This window comes from Cheilinus undulatus, linkage group 14 (assembly GCF_018320785.1).
Source record: "Cheilinus undulatus linkage group 14, ASM1832078v1, whole genome shotgun sequence".
In the NCBI taxonomy this organism is placed as follows: Eukaryota; Metazoa; Chordata; class Actinopteri; order Labriformes; family Labridae; genus Cheilinus; species Cheilinus undulatus.
This window is the reverse complement of record NC_054878.1, coordinates 3,381,715-3,387,083: the sequence shown is the minus strand read 5'-3', so window position 1 is coordinate 3,387,083 and position 5,369 is coordinate 3,381,715.

Sequence of the window (5,369 nt, the reverse complement as noted above, 5' to 3'; positions counted from 1 at the left end):
AACATCCGCACCACAGAATTCAAGACTGGATGGCTCATTACTGGAAGCCCATTTCCGCAGCTTAAAAAGAAAGAAATATGTTGAAGACAAGTTATTATAAAAAGATATATGTCTTCAATCGAAGTTATGGAAAAGTCAAATAATAACTGTGAGATAGAAAGTCTAAATTATGTGAATAAAAGATCACAATTATGAGATACACCAGAATAATGACATACATTTAAATTTCGAGATGTCAGTCATATTTATGAAATGAATCAAAATTAAAGGTTTAAATCTTAGTGTTTTGATCTTCTTTTCCATTCATACAGTTTATTTTCAGAATTTAGACTTTACATCTCCTAATCTTCATTTTGGATCTCATCATTTAGACATTTTAATCTCATAGTTCTAATTTTTAAAATCTAAGTTATGCTTTTTGAGCTCTTAATGTCGATTTTTTTAATGTCAGAATTATGAGTTTCTTTATCTCATAATTCTATCTTTTGAACTCGTTTTTTTTTTTTTTAGATTAAGATTCAAATGCTTTTTTTAAAGAACCTATCCTTGTTTCGGTCGCAAATATAGACTCCCATACCCATTTTACCCCCATGCAAAATAAATACTTCTAGTTGTATTAAATTATCATCAGAAATGTGTTTCAGGTTGGTTCTTGGTAATTCATCTATACCATCTCAAACATTTCTCTGCTGTTTAGTAGGCTACATTTTTAGTCTTGAAAAATCAAAATAAGTTTTTTATTTTCTAATTAATGACTTCATGTTCTAAAATTATATTTCCGGTTAATTAACAAGGTCCTTATCTTCTCCAGGGCCACCCTCTCATCCTAATCTGATTCTATTTCATTCAAAACACAGACGTGGTGTTGACTTTATGATTTATGATTTTTATTAGAGTCAAAGAGAACAGAAAGCAAAGATGAGTTAGAACCAGGCTATTAGAGACTGACAGCTTATTATAGCAACGTTTAGATGGGTGTGGTACTGACAGAATACTTCATAAAGGAGTGCAAAGATAAAAATTCAAAATTCAAGTCAAACAGTTTACATTCATCAAACTAGAAAAGCACTCAGAGAGCGCAGACCTCCGCCATCAGCCCTATCTCCCAATAGTGAAGAATCATTTAAATACATTCCTGGATCCAGACTGTGATCCGGATCACTCCCAAAATCAAATTCGCCAATAACTCCCTCCCCGGTGGGGTGGAGACACGATGAGGCAGAGCTTTGGCTTCGCTACATGTGAAAGTCATGGCAGAGGCTGAATATTCCTCCATTCCTCCCAGCATTGTGAGTATTCTCTCTACAATTTGCTGTCTTTCTCTCTGTTACGCTCTGACTCGTCTCCTCGACCAGGCGTGCATCTTTCAAACTCTATAAACTCTAAAACTTTGAATGAGTTACTCATGTCCACCATCTCCTGGTGTAAAGTGGTAACAGCGCAGACCTCTGGCATTAGCCCTATCTCTCAATAGTACAGAATCCTTTAAAAAATTACTGGATCCAGACAGTGATCCGGATCACTCCCAAAATCTAATCAGTTCCTCCTTATGCCATTTCAGACATTTCCTGAAAATTTCATGAAAATCCGTCTGTGACTTTTTGAGTAATGTTGCTAACAAACTAAAAAACTAACAAACAAACAAACAAACCCACCTGATCACATAACCTCCTTGGCGGAGGAAAAAATTCTGACTTTGATCTCAGAATTCCAACTTTCACCTCAGAATTCCAACTTTGACCTCAGAATTCCAACTTTAATCTCAGAATGCTAACATGAATTTTAGAATTTTGACTTTTTTTTAAGAGGTCTGACTTTGTTCTCAGAATTCTAACTTTGATCTCAGAATTCTAACTTTGATCCCAGGATTCTGACTTTGATCTCAGATTTCTGACTTTGTTATCAGTTTTCTGACTTTGATCTCAGAATTCTGACTTTGATCTAAAATATCTGACTTTGATCTAAAATACCTGACTTTGTTATCAGAATTCTAACTTTGATCTCAGAATTCTAACTTTTCAATCAGGATTCTGACTTTGATCTCAGACTTCTGTCTGTGATCGAAAATATCTGACTTTGATCTCAGAATTCTGACTATGATCTAAAATATCTGACTTTGATCTTATAATTCTGAATTTGATCTTAACTATCTGACTTTGATCTCAGAATTCTGACTTTGATCTAAAATATCTGACTTTGATCTAAAATATCTGACTATAATCTAATATATCGGACTTTGAGCTCAGAATTCTGGCTTTGTTATCAGAATTCTGACTTTGATCTCAGTTTTCTGACTTTGTTATCAGAATTCTGACTTTGTTTTCAGAATTCTGACTTTGATCTCAGTTTTCTGACTTTGTTATCACAATTCTGACTTTGTTTTCAGAATTCTGACTTTGATCGCAGAATTCTGACTTTGGTCTCAGAATTCTGACTATGATCTAAAATATCTGACTTTGATCTTATAGTTCTGACTATGATCAAAAATATCTGACTATGATCTTATAATTCTGACTTTGAGCTCAGAATTCTGACTATGATCTAAAATATCTGACTTTGAGCTCAGAATTCTGACTTTGAGCTAAAATATCTGACTTTGATCTCAGAATATCTGACATTGATCTAAAATATCTGACTTTGATCTTAGAATTCTGACTTTGATCTAAAATATCTGACTTTGATCTCAGAATATCTGACTATGATCTCAAATATCTGACTTTGATCTAATTATTCTGACTATGATCTAAACTATCTGACTTTGATCTCAGAATTCTGACTTTGTTATCAGGATTTTGACTTTGATCTCAGATTTCTGACTTTGATCTCAGAATTCTGACTTTGTTTTCAGAATTCTGACTTTGATCGCAGAATTCTGACTTTGGTCTCAGAATTCTGACTATGATCTAAAATATCTGACTTTGATCTTATAGTTCTGACTTTGAGCTCAGAATTCTGACTATGATCTAAAATATCTGACTTTGAGCTCAGAATTCTGACTTTGAGCTAAAATATCTGACTTTGATCTCAGAATATCTGACATTGATCTAAAATATCTGACTTTGATCTTAGAATTCTGACTTTGATCTAAAATATCTGACTTTGATCTCAGAATATCTGACTATGATCTCAAATATCTGACTTTGATCTAATTATTCTGACTATGATCTAAACTATCTGACTTTGATCTCAGAATTCTGACTTTGTTATCAGGATTTTGACTTTGATCTCAGTTTTCTGACTTTGTTATCACAATTCTGACTTTGTTTTCAGAATTCTGACTTTGATCGCAGAATTCTGACTTTGGTCTCAGAATTCTGACTATGATCTAAAATATCTGACTTTGATCTTATAGTTCTGACTTTGAGCTCAGAATTCTGACTATGATCTAAAATATCTGACTTTGAGCTCAGAATTCTGACTTTGAGCTAAAATATCTGACTTTGATCTCAGAATATCTGACATTGATCTAAAATATCTGACTTTGATCTTAGAATTCTGACTTTGATCTAAAATATCTGACTTTGATCTCAGAATATCTGACTATGATCTCAAATATCTGACTTTGATCTAATTATTCTGACTATGATCTAAACTATCTGACTTTGATCTCAGAATTCTGACTTTGTTATCAGGATTTTGACTTTGATCTCAGTTTTCTGACTTTGTTATCACAATTCTGACTTTGTTTTCAGAATTCTGACTTTGATCGCAGAATTCTGACTTTGGTCTCAGAATTCTGACTATGATCTAAAATATCTGACTTTGATCTTATAGTTCTGACTATGATCAAAAATATCTGACTATGATCTTATAATTCTGACTTTGATCTCAGAATTCTGACTATGATCTAAAATATCTGACTTTGATCTAAAATATCTGACTTCGTTATCAGAATTCTGACTTTGTTTTCAGAATTCTGACTTTGATCTCAGAATTCTGTCTGTGATCTAAAATATCTGACTTTGATCTCAGAATTCTGACTATGATCTAAAACATCTGACTGTGAGCTTATAATTCTGAATTTGATCTTAACTATCTGACTTTGATCTCAGAATTCTGACTTTGATCTAAAATATCTGACTATGATCTAAAATATCTGACTTTGATCTAATTATTCTGATTATGATCTAAACTATCTGACTTTGATCTCAGAATTCTGACTTTGTTATCAGGATTTTGACTTTGATCTCAGATTTCTGGCTTTGTTATCAGAATTCTGACTTTGATCTCAGTTTTCTGACTTTGTTATCAGATTTCTGACTTTGTTATCAGTTTTCTGACTTTGATCTCAGAATTCTGACTTTGATCTAAAATATCTGACTTTGATCTAAAATACCTGACTTTGTTATCAGAATTCTAACTTAGATCTCAGAATTCTAACTTTTAAATCAGGATTCTGACTATGATCTCAGAATTCTGACTTTGTTATCAGGATTTTGACTTTGATCTCAGATTTCTGGCTTTGTTATCAGAATTCTGACTTTGATCTCAGTTTTCTGACTTTGTTATCAGAATTCTGACTTTGTTTTCAGAATTCTGACTTTGATCTCAGTTTTCTGACTTTGTTATCAGAATTCTGACTTTGATCTCAGAATTCTGACTTTGATCTCAGAATTCTGACTTTGATCTAAAATATCTGACTTTGATCTCGGAGATTCCGTTTGAATCAATGAGACTGACACTTTGCCATATTTGTTTCAGGACAAGTCTCCCAGGAACTGCGGTCACGCCATCCGTTCCTCAGATAAATGCAGTCACACTATCCCGGCTTTTACCGAGTTTTACGGGACCGTGTCCGTGATGAGTTCAATAGTATAGTGCTAATTTGGATTCTCTTGGCAAATTGCTGATGTGACACATTCATGAATGGAAATCAAATCTTTTCTATCTTCATGGTCCTATTTAAATGCATCGATACTGGAATACACCTCACAATATTCTGTTAGACTTTACAGAACACAATTTGATTTGGATTTTATATTAATTTTTCATATATCTGCTATTTTAACCACTGGGTCTCAGAAGCCGGATCTTGGGGTGCTCTAAATCCAAAATGCCGCTGTAAAATTGTCTGATAATAAAGTGAAAATTAACTTTCCGATGCATTTAGACGTGTTTTAAGAAGGAAATAGGACCATCAAGACGAAAAAGATTTGATTTCCATTCATGGATTTGTCGCATCAGTCATTTGCCAAAATAACCCGAATTTGCACAATGCCATTGAACGCCTCACAGACACTGTCCCGTAAAATGTTGCCTGGACCTGGACGGGCTACCGCATCAAAAGCCAGGATGGTGTTACTGAGCGCGGATGGCGTGACCGCAGTTCCCAGGAACTTTATTGTCCTTTTGAGGCCACCGTAGTTGTT